The sequence below is a fragment of the Acipenser ruthenus genome, chromosome 32, assembly GCF_902713425.1.
Source record: "Acipenser ruthenus chromosome 32, fAciRut3.2 maternal haplotype, whole genome shotgun sequence".
Classification (NCBI taxonomy): domain Eukaryota; kingdom Metazoa; phylum Chordata; class Actinopteri; order Acipenseriformes; family Acipenseridae; genus Acipenser; species Acipenser ruthenus.
In genome coordinates this window covers 8879757-8895548 of record NC_081220.1, presented here as the reverse complement: position 1 = coordinate 8895548, position 15792 = coordinate 8879757, and the positions used below count along the sequence as shown (strand labels likewise).

Here is a 15792-nt window from a genome sequence, read left to right as displayed (position 1 = left end):
ATAGACCTGCTCTGTGCAGCTCTGCAGTGTTGGTTCCTATAGACCAGCTGTGTGCAGCTCTGCAGTGTTGAGTTTCCTATAGACCTGCTCTGTGCAGCTCTGCAGTGTTATTTTCTATAGACCTGCTCTGTGCAGCTCTGCAGTGTTGAGTTTCCTATAGACCTGCTCTGTGCAGCTCTGCAGTGTTATTTTCTATAGACCTGCTCTGTGCAGCTCTGCAGTGTTGAGTTTAATATAGACCTGCTCTGTGCAGCTCTGCAGTGTTGAGTTTCCTATAGACCTGCTCTGTGCAGCTCTGCAGTGTTGAGTTTCCTATAGACCTGCTCTGTGCAGCTCTGCAGTGTTGGTTCCTATAGACCAGCTGTGTGCAGCTCTGCAGTGTTGAGTTTCCTATAGACCTGCTCTGTGCAGCTCTGCAGTGTTATTTTCTATAGACCTGCTCTGTGCAGCTCTGCAGTGTTGAGTTTCCTATAGACCTGCTCTGTGCAGCTCTGCAGTGATGAGTTTCCTATAGACCTGCTCTGTGCAGCTCTGTTCATAATGAATTACAAATTACACTTCTTTTAAAGTCTTTTGCCATTTCTTTCCCAGTTTTATGTCTCTCTCTCTCTTTGACTTTCTTAATTGCTACGAAAATCCCTACAAAATATTCTGCAACTGTTTTAAGATGTTTAAAGATGATATATATATATATATATATATATATATATATATATATATATATATATATATATATATATATATATATAATATACAAAATGTGTTTCAGATGTTACAATTTGAAACTGTTTTCTTTTTAGTTTGGAATTGCGTGTATTTTATTTAATTTAAGTGCAAAATGACTTTTTTTTTTTTTGAAGGGACTGGTCCATTTAGATGCAGTCAAAGAGAGGGGTGAGGGAGTTTGGACTAGTAATAATATTGTAATAATAATAATAATAATAATAATAATAATAATAATAATAATAATAATAATAATAATAATAATAATATGCACAATAGCCTTAGACCAATCACCCCCTATACTAACTATAATGGACTGTTCCGTGTTACTTTGTACTTTTTTTTTTAAAAAGGTGTTGAATTGACTGAATTTGTGTAATTTTAGGAATTTGTTTATAAAGTTGTGTATTGATTTTTTCATTTATGTATTTATTTGTTTATTTCGTTCATTCATTTTCATAAGTGTTATTTCTCAGGAATTTAAGATTTACAACATTTTATGGATTTTAAAAACAGCACTGTACTGTACTGGAGATCTGAGAGCCAGCTAATTCAATACAGTCCAGTCTAATCTAACAGCACGGCACTGTACTGGGGATCTGAGAGCCAGCTAATTCAATACAGTCCAGTCTAATCTAACAGCACTGTACTGTACTGGAGATATGAGAGCCAGCTAATTCAATACAGTCCAGTCTAATCTAACAGCACGGTACTGTACTGGGGATCTGAGAGCCAGCTAATTCAATACAGTCCAGTCTAGTCTAACAGCACTGTACTGTACTGGGGATCTGAGAGCCAGCTAATTCAATACAGTCCAGTCTAGTCTAACAGCACTGTACTGTACTGGGGATCTGAGAGCCAGCTAATTCAATACAGTCCAGTCTAATCTAACAGCACTGTACTGTACTGGAGATATGAGAGCCAGCTAATTCAATACAGTCCAGTCTAATCTAACAGCACTGTACTGTACTGTACTGGACATTTTGGTAGGGAATGTGTTCACATGCGACAATTGACAAGCTCTTACCAAGATGGCAGCCCAACAACAAACAGAAAAAAAACCGAAAAAATATTTTAACTATTGTCATTCTTTTAACAAAAAAAAACATTCCGTGTTGTATTGTGTTGTATTTTTATGTATTTTTGTAAAAAAAAACATGTTGAATAAATGCTTTATTTTAAAAAAAAAAACCTAAAAAAACACCTTTTGTGTTTCCTCTTTTCAAGCAAAATCCAATGGGACTTTATTTGATTTCATGCGAAACACACATACATCAAATATATTTCTGTCAATAAAAACATAATTCTTAAAGGTTATTAAATTAGTTTTATCTTTTCTTAATGAATGTCTTTTAAATTTGTAAAATTATAACCCATTAAAATAGAACAAATCGACAGAAATTAATGCATTTGTCGCTCGTTACCCTTTTTCATTTTTTTATTATTATAAAGTCCAGCCACTGTAAAATATCAGAAATTATCGCGATCGCTAAAACCCAGCCCATCACTGATGCATCATGGGAACAAAGAACAGTCGTTTGAATTTGAATACGAATATATTCAATATTTGACCAAAAAAGAGGGGATATGGCAGGTTGACAAGTAAGAGAATAATCTTTTTTTATTGTATTTTCTTAATTAAACAGGAAATAGAAAACTTTTTTTTTTTCTCAGCGTCTTTTCTGTGTTTTCAACGTGTTGTGTTGTCAGGATACCGTACACACTTAACTCGCTCAGTCAAAAATAGATTTTTTGAAGCTTAACTATTTAATTTATTTTTTTGTAATATTTTAAAAAATTCTCCCAATTTGGAATATCCAATTGTTTTTTTTTATGGCGCTGCTGCAGCTTCCCGTATCGACACGGGAGAACGAAGACTCATCATGCGCATCCTCTGAAACAAACGCCGTCAGCCACCCTCCTCTTGTCACACTGCAACAGCAAAGCCAGCCGCACCTGGCTGTAGCGGTGTTTGAGGAAACGCAGTTCTGCCCACAACTCGCAGGAGACCGGTCGCCACAGGAGTTGCTGGAGCTTGTTGAGACAATGATTACCAAGCTGACCTAAACCCTCCCAACCCGGGTGGCACTCTGCCAACTGTGCGCCGCCCCCTCGGCGTTCCTGTCGGCGATGGCATAGTCTGGATTGGAACCAGCGATCTCCAGGCTATAAGGCACACCTTGCAATTCAGATGAAGCGCCTCAGCTGGATGCGCCACGCTCCCCCCAACAATTCAGCAATTCAGTAGGCTACGTTTGACCCGTTCAGTTAATCAGTGCAGTGTTTTTCACTAGTTTTCTGTTAGGTTATCATCTGTTTTCTTTCTCAGTATTAGCCGTGATTTCCTGGAAAATGTGACAGTGGCGACCTGCAAGTTTGGTCCATCCATAATTAAATACTCTACTGCAGTTACTGCTTGCTCTTAAATATAACTCTATTTAATGTATTGCAGCTGCTCTTATTTAAACTGCCTTTACATTGATTTCCACATTCCATTTTGCACTCGTTATTCGTCCGATTTGATCTCCATTCTGCTTCCAAGCTGATGGCTGGGAAGCCTATTGTTTCTGTTAGGATTAAATAGCTACGTATTTTTAAATAAAGATGTATTCATTATTATGAACGTTAACAGAAAGTATATTGTATTTACTTTTCCCATGTGTGCTTGCCTTGTACAAATCTGATAGAGTTTCAACAAAGGCATTTGACTTGGGTTCATTAGTTAGCCTATACTGCCATCTACAGCATTACTGCGGGAGCCGTTTACTTCTTTTGGATATTTTCACAATTAACCGTGCGAGCATGTAGTCGTGGCCGAGTGGTTAAGGCGATGGACTTGAAATCCATTGGGGTTTCCCCGCGCAGGTTCGAATCCTGCCGACTACGTAAGCTTTGTTTTTAATTGATTGTATGTGTTCATTGTTAATACATGTTTAAAGCACAGGAAGTCTGAAATATTACTGGTTGTACTTCATATCGCTTCGGTTCATTTTGTTAAAGAATGTTCATTTTGGCACCATTACAAATGCTGTGGTTTCTTTAAAGAAGAAAAGCCATGGCCCGTACGGGGATCAAACCCGCAACCTTGGCGTTATTAGCACCATGCTCTAACCAACTGAGCTAACCGGCCACACACTCAAAACTTGATACTAGAACCCGAGGAAAATAAGTCCTGCGGACATTATGATTGTTCTACCAAGATGTTCTCATGTTAAACTGAACAATAACACATTCAAAGTATTGGAAAGGCATAATTAGAGGCCTCGTCATAATGAGGCAGTTTAACAGTGTGAAGGATGTGGTGAGGTGCAGGCTTGCGGTGACTTTCTCTCATTTAACGACCTTGTGATTTGAATACTAACAAGAAAAACAAATCAAATTACCAAGCATTCGGTGGACGTTTTAAGAAATAAATGAACAAAAAGGTTTGTCAGAAGTGGGATTCGAACCCACGCCTCCAGAGAGACTGCGACCTGAACGCAGCGCCTTAGACCGCTCGGCCATCCTGACTTACACCGACGACTTTGCACAACACTGCAGTACACTGCTGAACCTCCAATGTCTGACGCTACAGTAAATCACCTGGTGTGTGCGTGAACTTATTCTTTTTCTGTTTATATTAAGGAGGGCGACCTGTTTCGTCGCATTCTATATGGGATCACAAGGACACTCCTCTTACAGACAGAAAATTTACGGCAAACAGAGCGATCGCTTCACGGTTAGAAACAAATCAGAACAGTCTGTTAGCAAATTAACTTCATGAAAAAAACACACAGGACTTACATAAATGTTACAGATATTTTCGTAGACACAAAAGTTGTAACATAATTGAGTACATTTGTAAACTATCCGCCAGTAACAGACATTATCTCACATTATCTCTAGTTTCAAACGCATTATCACAGGCGGCACAATTACGACATGGAAAAAATCCAGTATATTTGTCCAGTACACCGAGATCTCTCGAACGTTTCAATGAGTCAGCCCTTAATAAACACACTCCGTGTTCATTTCTGTGTATATGACATTGTCTATACACAATACCTGCCATGTAAGCCTATTGGTATCAAACCGATCACAATTAATGTGATCCGTGTTTTCAGTCAGAATGATAGTTTTAATCAATCGTCGAAAAAGCAGCAGTGCTTTGCAACTGTAGTTCGTCTTGCGTACCTTTAGGAAAGATACCCACTCAGAACGTGTCCGCTTCCTCCAGCCCCCTAAGGAACACTGGAGGGGTCATCAATAACAGGGAGCAGTTGGCCAAAAAACAACACTCACTGCCTCCTTCACGCTCAAAAGTGAACACTCTCACTCTTCCTCGTGGATAGCGAGTCCAAACACTTTAAAAACGCATTTCGCTAGCAAATCGCTATAGAAATGATCTCTGAAAGTATTGTTTTATGGGCAAGTGGCCGACCGTCTCCCTCCAACTCTGAGTGGCACCGGCAGCTGTGCCGCTGAGAAATTAACAGGGACTTTCATATAATGCAATTGCTGTTGCCCAGTGAGGTGTTACAACAACATTTCAAACTCATTCCAAACTGCAGGCGGTTAAAAGCTTAATTGGGTTCAAGTTTCTCGTATGATTTAAAAAGTAGGAGCCAGTTGCCTCATTTCAATTGTCTGCCTTCCTCCTTTGCACTGTGAAGTTTATCAAATTTGTGCTTAAAATCTGAATACTATTCCCATTTGAATCGTGTATATTTGGTTTCCATTTTAGCAATATGCATACACACTGTTCTGTTGAGCTCCCAGGGTGTTATCTAATAAAACACCATAATCGGTTAGCACGATCGGCTTTTAATCGAAATTTTGGTGTTTCAAGCCCACGCAGAGATGATGCTTTTTGCATTTCTTTATCGCATTAGAAAATGGCACTATAATACGTTTTTATTTCCTCCAATTACACTAAAGAAAAAATGTGCTGTTTTTTTAATTCAAAAAATTAATTAAGAACAAATAACCCTAGTCGTGCTGTATACAAAAACCCGGGATCGAAGCAGGGACCGTTACAGTCTGAGCTATTTCAGTTGGACGCGATTTTGCTATCCAGGCCGCATTCTTTTCGTCAATCGCCTTTTTGTCAAGCCAGTAAACCTGCATGTAATGAGAAACGTTCAACAGTTCGGAAACACCACAATAGAATCCAATGCCTTTGCAAATGTGTTTCCAAACTGTTAGTTTTTCTCCCAAATGTGGTTTCTCAAAAAATGGTTTTGCCTACTTTTTATTATTATTATTACTTTTTCCAGAGTAAGACCAAAAGGCAAACATCCAGGAAATAGTTAAACACTGCTACAGGGCTTGAACTGTCTCAACTAACGTTTAGTGGTTAAAGATAAAGGGCTTTTAACCAGGAGGTCCCCCGGTACAAATCCCACCTCAGCCACTGACTCATTGTGTGACCCTGAGCAAGTCACTTAACCTCCTTGTGCTCCGTTTTTCGGGTGAGATGTAAATGTAAGTGACTCTACAGCTGATGCATAGTTCACACACCCTAGTCTCTGTAAGTTGCCATGTGTATAATAAAAACGAACATAATTATGGTATGTTTTATTAGCATGAAATACTTTGTAGATCTTGTTATCTGCTAAGTCCGCTCACGCTAGCCAGAACGTGCTCGAGTGCTCTGGCAACAGCCATGAAGCAAGTCAATTTTTCAGTTCAATTAAATAACTACTTTGTTTTTGTGGATGGGGGTGTTTCTTGAAAAGATCAGTTAAATAGCTACGTATTTTGAAATAAAGATGTATTCATTATTATGAACGTTAACAAAAATTATATTTTATTTACATTTCCCACGTGTGCTTGCATTGTACAAATCTGACAGTTTCAACAAAGACATTTGACTTCGGTTCATTAGTTAGCCTATACTGCCATCTACAGCATTACTACGGGTTTCGTTTACTTCTTTTGGATATTTTCACAAATAATCGTCCGAGCATGTAGTCGTGGCCGAGTGGTTAAGGCGATGGACTAGAAATCCATTGGGGTTTCCCCGCGCAGGTTCGAATCCTGCCGACTACGTAAGCTTTGTTTTTAATTGATTGTATGTGCTCATTGTTAATACATGTTTAAAGCTCAGGAAGTCTGAAATATTACTGGTTGTACTTCATATCGCTTCGGTTCATTTTGTTAAAGAATGTTCATTTTGGCACCATTAGAAATCCTGTGGTTTCTTTAAAGAAGAAAAGCCGTGGCCCGTACGGGGATCGAACCCGCGACCTTGGCGTTATTAGCACCACGCTCTAACCAACTGAGCTAACCGGCCACACACTCAAAACTTGATACTAGAACCCGAGGAAAATAAGTCCTGCGGACATTATGATTGTTCTACCAAGATGTTCTCATGTTAAACTGAACAATAACACATTCAAAGTATTGGAAAGGCATAATTAGAGGCCTCGTCATAATGAGGCAGTTTAACAGTGTGAAGGATGTGGTGAGGTGCAGGCTTGCGGTGACTTTCTCTCATTTAACGACCTTGTGATTTGAATACTAACAAGAAAAACAAATCAAATTACCAAGCATTCGGTGGACGTTTTAAGAAATAAATAAACAAACAGATTTGTCAGAAGTGGGATTCGAACCCACGCCTCCAGAGAGACTGCGACCTGAACGCAGCGCCTTAGACCGCTCGGCCATCCTGACTTACACTGACGACTTTGCACAACACTGCAGTACACTGCTGAACCTCCAATGTCTGACGCTACAGTAAATCACCTGGGGTGTGTGTGAACTTATTCTTTATCTGTTTATATTAAGGAGGGCGACCTGTTTCGTCGCATTCTATATGGGATCACAAGGACACTCCTCTTACAGACAGAAAATATACGGCAAACAGAGCGATCGCTTCACGGTTAGAAACAAATCAGAACAGTCTGTTAGCAAATTAACTTCATGAAAAAAAACACACAGGCATTACATAAATGTTACAGATATGTTTCGTAGACACAAAAGTTGTAACATAATTGAGTACATTTGTAAACTATCCGCCAGTAACAGACATTATCTCACATTATCTCTAGTTTCAAACGCATTATCACAGGCGGCACAATTACGACATGGAAAAAATCCAGTATATTTGTCCAGTACACCTAGATCTCTCGAACATTAAAATGAGAGCCCTTAAAAAAACACTGTCCGTGTTCATTTCTATGTATATGACATTGTCTATACACAATACCTGTCATGTAAGCCTATTGGTATCAAACCGATCACAATTAATGTGATCCGTGTTTTCAGTCAGATTGATAGTTTTAATCAATCATCGAAAAAGCAGCAGTGCTTTGCAACTGTAGTTCGTCTTGCGTACCTTTAGGCAAGATACCCACTCAGAACGTGTCTGCTTCCTCCAGCCCCCTAAGGAACACTGGAGCGGTCATCAATAACAGGGAGCAGTTGGCCAAAAAAAAAAAAAACACTCGCTGTCTCCTTCACGCTCAAAAACGAACACTCTCACTCTTCCTCGTGGATAGCGAGTCCAAACACTTTATAAACGCATTTCGCTGGCAAATCACTATAGAAATGATCCCGGAAAGTATTGTTTTATGGGCAAGTGGCCGACCGTCTCCCTCCAACTCTGAGTGGCACCGGTAGCTGTGCCGCTGACAAATAGACAGGAGCTTTCATATAATGCAATTGCTGTTGCCCAGTGAGGTGTTACAACAACATTTCAAACTCATTCCAAACTGCAGGCGGTTAAAAGCTAAATTGGGTTCAAGTTTCTCGTATGATTTAAAAAGTAGGAGCCAGTTGCCTCATTTGCATTGTCTGCCTTCCTCCTTTGCACTGTGAAGTCTATCAAATTTGTGCTTACAATCTGAATACGATTCCCATTTGAATCGTATATATTTGGTTTCCATTTTAGCTCTATGCATACACACTGTTCTGTTGAGACTCCCAAGGTGTTATGTAATAAAACACCATAATCGGTTAGCACGTTGGGCTGTTAATCGAAATTTTGGTGTTTCAAGCCCACGCAGAGATGATGCTTTTTGCATTTCTTTATCGCATTAGAAAATGGCACTATAATACGTTTTTATTTCCTCCAATTACACTGAAGAAAAAAATGTGCTGTTTTTTTAATTCAAAAAATTAATTAAGAAAAAATAGCCCTAGTCGTGCTGTTTGCAAAAACCCGGGATCGAAGCAGGGACCGTTACAGTCTGAGCTATTTCAGTTGGACGCGATTTTGCTATCCAGACCGCATTCTTTTCGTCAATCGCCTTTTTGTCAAGCCAGTAAACCTGCATGTAATGAGAAACGTTCAACAGTTCGGAAACACCACAATAGAATCCAATGCCTTTGCAAATGTGTTTCCAAACTGTTAGTTTTTCTCCCAAATGTGGTTTCTCAAAAAATGGTTTTGCCTACTTTTTATTATTATTATTACTTTTTCCAGAGTAAGACCAAAAGGCAAACATCCAGGAAATAGTTAAACACTGCTACAGGGCTTGAACTGTCTCAACAAACGTTTAGTGGTTAAAGATAAAGGGCTTTTAACCAGGAGGTCCCCCGGTACAAATCCCACCTCAGCCACTGACTCATTGTGTGACCCTGAGCAAGTCACTTAACCTCCTTGTGCTCCGTTTTTCCGGTGAGATGTAAATGTAAGTGACTCTACAGCTGATGCATAGTTCACACACCCTAGTCTCTGTAAGTTGCCATGTGTATAATAAAAACGAACATAATTATGGTATGTTTTATTAGCATGAAATACTTTGTAGATCTTGTTATCTGCTAAGTCCGCTCACGCTAGCCAGAACGTGCTCGAGTGCTCTGGCAACAACCATGAAGCAAGTCAATTTTTCAGTTCAATTAAATAACTACTTTGTTTTTGGGGGTGTTTCTTGAAAAGATCAGTTAAATAGCTACGTATTTTGAAATAAAGATGTATTCATTATTATGAACGTTAACAAAAATTATATTTTATTTACATTTCCCACGTGTGCTTGCATTGTACAAATCTGACAGTTTCAACAAAGACATTTGACTTCGGTTCATTAGTTAGCCTATACTGCCATCTACAGCATTACTACGGGTTTCGTTTACTTCTTTTGGATATTTCACAAATAATTGTGCGAGCATGTAGTCGTGGCCGAGTGGTTAAGGCGATGGACTAGAAATCCATTGGGGTTTCCCCGCGCAGGTTCGAATCCTGCCGACTACGTAAGCTTTGTTTTTAATTGATTGTATGTGCTCATTGTTAATACATGTTTAAAGCTCAGGAAGTCTGAAATATTACTGGTTGTACTTCATATGGCTTCGGTTCATTTTGTTAAAGAATGTTCATTTTGGCACCATTAGAAATGCTGTGGTTTCTTTAAAGAAGAAAAGCCGTGGCCCGTACGGGGATCGAACCCGCGACCTTGGCGTTATTAGCACCACGCTCTAACCAACTGAGCTAACCGGCCACACACTCAAAACTTGATACTAGAACCCGAGGAAAATAAGTCCTGCGGACATTATGATTGTTCTACCAAGATGTTCTCATGTTAAACTGAACAATAACACATTCAAAGTATTGGAAAGGCATAATTAGAGGCCTCGTCATAATGAGGCAGTTTAACAGTGTGAAGGATGTGGTGAGGTGCAGGCTTGCGGTGACTTTCTCTCATTTAACGACCTTGTGATTTGAATACTAACAAGAAAAACAAATCAAATTACCAAGCATTCGGTGGACGTTTTAAGAAATAAATAAACAAACAGATTTGTCAGAAGTGGGATTCGAACCCACGCCTCCAGAGAGACTGCGACCTGAACGCAGCGCCTTAGACCGCTCGGCCATCCTGACTTACACTGACGACTTTGCACAACACTGCAGTACACTGCTGAACCTCCAATGTCTGACGCTACAGTAAATCACCTGGGGTGTGTGTGAACTTATTCTTTATCTGTTTATATTAAGGAGGGCGACCTGTTTCGTCGCATTCTATATGGGATCACAAGGACACTCCTCTTACAGACAGAAAATATACGGCAAACAGAGCGATCGCTTCACGGTTAGAAACAAATCAGAACAGTCTGTTAGCAAATTAACTTCATGAAAAAAAAAACACACAGGCATTACATAAATGTTACAGATATGTTTCGTAGACACAAAAGTTGTAACATAATTGAGTACATTTGTAAACTATCCGCCAGTAACAGACATTATCTCACATTATCTCTAGTTTCAAACGCATTATCACAGGCGGCACAATTACGACATGGAAAAAATCCAGTATATTTGTCCAGTACACCTAGATCTCTCGAACATTAAAATGAGTCAGCCCTTAAAAAAACACTGTCCGTGTTCATTTCTATGTATATGACATTGTCTATACACAATACCTGTCATGTAAGCCTATTGGTATCAAACCGATCACAATTAATGTGATCCGTGTTTTCAGTCAGATTGATAGTTTTAATCAATCATCTAAAAAGCAGCAGTGCTTTGCAACTGTAGTTCGTCTTGTGTACCTTTAGGCAAGATACCCACTCAGAACGTGTCTGCTTCCTCCAGCCCCCTAAGGAACACTGGAGCGGTCATCAACAACAGGGAGCAGTTGGCCAAAAAAAAAAAAAACACTCGCTGTCTCCTTCACGCTCAAAAACGAACACTCTCACTCTTCCTCGTGGATAGCGAGTCCAAACACTTTATAAACGCATTTCGCTGGCAAATCACTATAGAAATGATCCCGGAAAGTATTGTTTTATGGGCAAGTGGCCGACCGTCTCCCTCCAACTCTGAGTGGCACCGGTAGCTGTGCCGCTGACAAATAAACAGGAGCTTTCATATAATGCAATTGCTGTTGCCCAGTGAGGTGTTACAACAACATTTCAAACTCATTCCAAACTGCAGGCGGTTAAAAGCTAAATTGGGTTCAAGTTTCTCGTATGATTTAAAAAGTAGGAGCCAGTTGCCTCATTTGCATTGTCTGCCTTCCTCCTTTGCACTGTGAAGTCTATCAAATTTGTGCTTACAATCTGAATACGATTCCCATTTGAATCGTATATATTTGGTTTCCATTTTAGCTCTATGCATACACACTGTTCTGTTGAGACTCCCAAGGTGTTATGTAATAAAACACCATAATCGGTTAGCACGTTGGGCTGTTAATCGAAATTTTGGTGTTTCAAGCCCACGCAGAGATGATGCTTTTTGCATTTCTTTATCGCATTAGAAAATGGCACTATAATACGTTTTTATTTCCTCCAATTACACTGAAGAAAAAAATGTGCTGTTTTTTTAATTCAAAAAATTAATTAAGAAAAAATAGCCCTAGTCGTGCTGTTTGCAAAAACCCGGGATCGAAGCAGGGACCGTTACAGTCTAACGCTCTCCCAACTGAGCTATTTCAGCTTGACGCGATTTTGCTATCCAGGCCGCATTCTTTTCGTCAATCGCCTTTTTGTCAAGCCAGTAAACCTGCATGTAATGAGAAACGTTCAACAGTTCGGAAACACCACAATAGAATCCAATGCCTTTGCAAATGTGTTTCCAAACTGTTAGTTTTTCTCCCAAATGTGGTTTCTCAAAAAATGGTTTTGCCTACTTTTTATTATTATTATTACTTTTTCCAGAGTAGACCAAAAGGCAAACATCCAGGAAATAGTTAAACACTGCTACAGGGCTTGAACTGTCTCAACAAACGTTTAGTGGTTAAAGATAAAGGGCTTTTAACCAGGAGGTCCCCCGGTACAAATCCCACCTCAGCCACTGACTCATTGTGTGACCCTGAGCAAGTCACTTAACCTCCTTGTGCTCCGTTTTTCGGGTGAGATGTAAATGTAAGTGACTCTACAGCTGATGCATAGTTCACACACCCTAGTCTCTGTAAGTTGCCATGTGTATAATAAAAACGAACATAATTATGGTATGTTTTATTAGCATGAAATACTTTGTAGATCTTGTTATCTGCTAAGTCCGCTCACGCTAGCCAGAACGTGCTCGAGTGCTCTGGCAACAGCCATGAAGCAAGTCAATTTTTCAGTTCAATTAAATAACTACTTTGTTTTTGTGGATGGGGGTGTTTCTTGAAAAGATCAGTTAAATAGCTACGTATTTTGAAATAAAGATGTATTCATTATTATGAACGTTAACAAAAATTATATTTTATTTACATTTCCCACGTGTGCTTGCATTGTACAAATCTGACAGTTTCAACAAAGACATTTGACTTCGGTTCATTAGTTAGCCTATACTGCCATCTACAGCATTACTACGGGTTTCGTTTACTTCTTTTGGATATTTTCACAAATAATCGTCCGAGCATGTAGTCGTGGCCGAGTGGTTAAGGCGATGGACTAGAAATCCATTGGGGTTTCCCCGCGCAGGTTCGAATCCTGCCGACTACGTAAGCTTTGTTTTTAATTGATTGTATGTGCTCATTGTTAATACATGTTTAAAGCTCAGGAAGTCTGAAATATTACTGGTTGTACTTCATATCGCTTCGGTTCATTTTGTTAAAGAATGTTCATTTTGGCACCATTAGAAATGCTGTGGTTTCTTTAAAGAAGAAAAGCCGTGGCCCGTACGGGGATCGAACCCGCGACCTTGGCGTTATTAGCACCACGCTCTAACCAACTGAGCTAACCGGCCACACACTCAAAACTTGATACTAGAACCCGAGGAAAATAAGTCCTGCGGACATTATGATTGTTCTACCAAGATGTTCTCATGTTAAACTGAACAATAACACATTCAAAGTATTGGAAAGGCATAATTAGAGGCCTCGTCATAATGAGGCAGTTTAACAGTGTGAAGGATGTGGTGAGGTGCAGGCTTGCGGTGACTTTCTCTCATTTAACGACCTTGTGATTTGAATACTAACAAGAAAAACAAATCAAATTACCAAGCATTCGGTGGACGTTTTAAGAAATAAATAAACAAACAGATTTGTCAGAAGTGGGATTCGAACCCACGCCTCCAGAGAGACTGCGACCTGAACGCAGCGCCTTAGACCGCTCGGCCATCCTGACTTACACTGACGACTTTGCACAACACTGCAGTACACTGCTGAACCTCCAATGTCTGACGCTACAGTAAATCACCTGGGGTGTGTGTGAACTTATTCTTTATCTGTTTATATTAAGGAGGGCGACCTGTTTCGTCGCATTCTATATGGGATCACAAGGACACTCCTCTTACAGACAGAAAATATACGGCAAACAGAGCGATCGCTTCACGGTTAGAAACAAATCAGAACAGTCTGTTAGCAAATTAACTTCATGAAAAAAAACACACAGGCATTACATAAATGTTACAGATATGTTTCGTAGACACAAAAGTTGTAACATAATTGAGTACATTTGTAAACTATCCGCCAGTAACAGACATTATCTCACATTATCTCTAGTTTCAAACGCATTATCACAGGCGGCACAATTACGACATGGAAAAAATCCAGTATATTTGTCCAGTACACCTAGATCTCTCGAACATTAAAATGAGAGCCCTTAAAAAAACACTGTCCGTGTTCATTTCTATGTATATGACATTGTCTATACACAATACCTGTCATGTAAGCCTATTGGTATCAAACCGATCACAATTAATGTGATCCGTGTTTTCAGTCAGATTGATAGTTTTAATCAATCATCGAAAAAGCAGCAGTGCTTTGCAACTGTAGTTCGTCTTGCGTACCTTTAGGCAAGATACCCACTCAGAACGTGTCTGCTTCCTCCAGCCCCCTAAGGAACACTGGAGCGGTCATCAATAACAGGGAGCAGTTGGCCAAAAAAAAAAAAAACACTCGCTGTCTCCTTCACGCTCAAAAACGAACACTCTCACTCTTCCTCGTGGATAGCGAGTCCAAACACTTTATAAACGCATTTCGCTGGCAAATCACTATAGAAATGATCCCGGAAAGTATTGTTTTATGGGCAAGTGGCCGACCGTCTCCCTCCAACTCTGAGTGGCACCGGTAGCTGTGCCGCTGACAAATAGACAGGAGCTTTCATATAATGCAATTGCTGTTGCCCAGTGAGGTGTTACAACAACATTTCAAACTCATTCCAAACTGCAGGCGGTTAAAAGCTAAATTGGGTTCAAGTTTCTCGTATGATTTAAAAAGTAGGAGCCAGTTGCCTCATTTGCATTGTCTGCCTTCCTCCTTTGCACTGTGAAGTCTATCAAATTTGTGCTTACAATCTGAATACGATTCCCATTTGAATCGTATATATTTGGTTTCCATTTTAGCTCTATGCATACACACTGTTCTGTTGAGACTCCCAAGGTGTTATGTAATAAAACACCATAATCGGTTAGCACGTTGGGCTGTTAATCGAAATTTTGGTGTTTCAAGCCCACGCAGAGATGATGCTTTTTGCATTTCTTTATCGCATTAGAAAATGGCACTATAATACGTTTTTATTTCCTCCAATTACACTGAAGAAAAAAATGTGCTGTTTTTTTAATTCAAAAAATTAATTAAGAAAAAATAGCCCTAGTCGTGCTGTTTGCAAAAACCCGGGATCGAAGCAGGGACCGTTACAGTCTGAGCTATTTCAGTTGGACGCGATTTTGCTATCCAGACCGCATTCTTTTCGTCAATCGCCTTTTTGTCAAGCCAGTAAACCTGCATGTAATGAGAAACGTTCAACAGTTCGGAAACACCACAATAGAATCCAATGCCTTTGCAAATGTGTTTCCAAACTGTTAGTTTTTCTCCCAAATGTGGTTTCTCAAAAAATGGTTTTGCCTACTTTTTATTATTATTATTACTTTTTCCAGAGTAAGACCAAAAGGCAAACATCCAGGAAATAGTTAAACACTGCTACAGGGCTTGAACTGTATCAACAAACGTTTAGTGGTTAAAGATAAAGGGCTTTTAACCAGGAGGTCCCCCGGTACAAATCCCACCTCAGCCACTGACTCATTGTGTGACCCTGAGCAAGTCACTTAACCTCCTTGTGCTCCGTTTTTCCGGTGAGATGTAAATGTAAGTGACTCTACAGCTGATGCATAGTTCACACACCCTAGTCTCTGTAAGTTGCCATGTGTATAATAAAAACGAACATAATTATGGTATGTTTTATTAGCATGAAATACTTTGTAGATCTTGTTATCTGCTAAGTCCG

General features: G+C 39.6%; 16 non-coding genes across 16 annotated transcripts; 4 read left to right on the top strand and 12 right to left on the bottom strand.

The window, feature by feature from the left end:
• Nucleotides 1-3527: 3527 nt before the first annotated feature.
• trnas-uga (transfer RNA serine (anticodon UGA)) lies at nt 3528-3609 on the top strand. The gene has a single exon. It is a non-coding gene; the product is annotated as a tRNA-Ser (tRNA).
• Nucleotides 3610-3779: 170 nt separating this feature from the next.
• trnai-aau (transfer RNA isoleucine (anticodon AAU)) lies at nt 3780-3853 on the bottom strand. Its single transcript has one exon. It is a non-coding gene; the product is annotated as a tRNA-Ile (tRNA).
• Nucleotides 3854-4151: 298 nt separating this feature from the next.
• Nucleotides 4152-4233, bottom strand: trnal-cag (transfer RNA leucine (anticodon CAG)). Its single transcript has one exon. It is a non-coding gene; the product is annotated as a tRNA-Leu (tRNA).
• A 677-nt stretch (nt 4234-4910) lies between these two features.
• LOC131703383 (small nucleolar RNA U3) lies at nt 4911-5126 on the bottom strand. Its single transcript, XR_009309846.1, has one exon. It is a non-coding gene; the product is annotated as a small nucleolar RNA U3 (small nucleolar RNA).
• A 1545-nt stretch (nt 5127-6671) lies between these two features.
• trnas-aga (transfer RNA serine (anticodon AGA)) lies at nt 6672-6753 on the top strand. The gene has a single exon. It is a non-coding gene; the product is annotated as a tRNA-Ser (tRNA).
• Nucleotides 6754-6923: 170 nt separating this feature from the next.
• trnai-aau (transfer RNA isoleucine (anticodon AAU)) lies at nt 6924-6997 on the bottom strand. Its single transcript has one exon. It is a non-coding gene; the product is annotated as a tRNA-Ile (tRNA).
• Nucleotides 6998-7295: 298 nt separating this feature from the next.
• On the bottom strand, nt 7296-7377 carry trnal-cag (transfer RNA leucine (anticodon CAG)). The gene has a single exon. It is a non-coding gene; the product is annotated as a tRNA-Leu (tRNA).
• Nucleotides 7378-8055: 678 nt separating this feature from the next.
• On the bottom strand, nt 8056-8276 carry LOC117965276 (small nucleolar RNA U3). The gene has a single exon (XR_009309806.1). It is a non-coding gene; the product is annotated as a small nucleolar RNA U3 (small nucleolar RNA).
• A 1540-nt stretch (nt 8277-9816) lies between these two features.
• Nucleotides 9817-9898, top strand: trnas-aga (transfer RNA serine (anticodon AGA)). The gene has a single exon. It is a non-coding gene; the product is annotated as a tRNA-Ser (tRNA).
• Nucleotides 9899-10068: 170 nt separating this feature from the next.
• On the bottom strand, nt 10069-10142 carry trnai-aau (transfer RNA isoleucine (anticodon AAU)). The gene has a single exon. It is a non-coding gene; the product is annotated as a tRNA-Ile (tRNA).
• Nucleotides 10143-10440: 298 nt separating this feature from the next.
• Nucleotides 10441-10522, bottom strand: trnal-cag (transfer RNA leucine (anticodon CAG)). Its single transcript has one exon. It is a non-coding gene; the product is annotated as a tRNA-Leu (tRNA).
• Nucleotides 10523-11204: 682 nt separating this feature from the next.
• Nucleotides 11205-11425, bottom strand: LOC117965277 (small nucleolar RNA U3). The gene has a single exon (XR_004661404.2). It is a non-coding gene; the product is annotated as a small nucleolar RNA U3 (small nucleolar RNA).
• A 1561-nt stretch (nt 11426-12986) lies between these two features.
• Nucleotides 12987-13068, top strand: trnas-aga (transfer RNA serine (anticodon AGA)). Its single transcript has one exon. It is a non-coding gene; the product is annotated as a tRNA-Ser (tRNA).
• Nucleotides 13069-13238: 170 nt separating this feature from the next.
• trnai-aau (transfer RNA isoleucine (anticodon AAU)) lies at nt 13239-13312 on the bottom strand. The gene has a single exon. It is a non-coding gene; the product is annotated as a tRNA-Ile (tRNA).
• A 298-nt stretch (nt 13313-13610) lies between these two features.
• On the bottom strand, nt 13611-13692 carry trnal-cag (transfer RNA leucine (anticodon CAG)). The gene has a single exon. It is a non-coding gene; the product is annotated as a tRNA-Leu (tRNA).
• A 678-nt stretch (nt 13693-14370) lies between these two features.
• Nucleotides 14371-14591, bottom strand: LOC131703340 (small nucleolar RNA U3). The gene has a single exon (XR_009309805.1). It is a non-coding gene; the product is annotated as a small nucleolar RNA U3 (small nucleolar RNA).
• Nucleotides 14592-15792: the final 1201 nt, after the last annotated feature.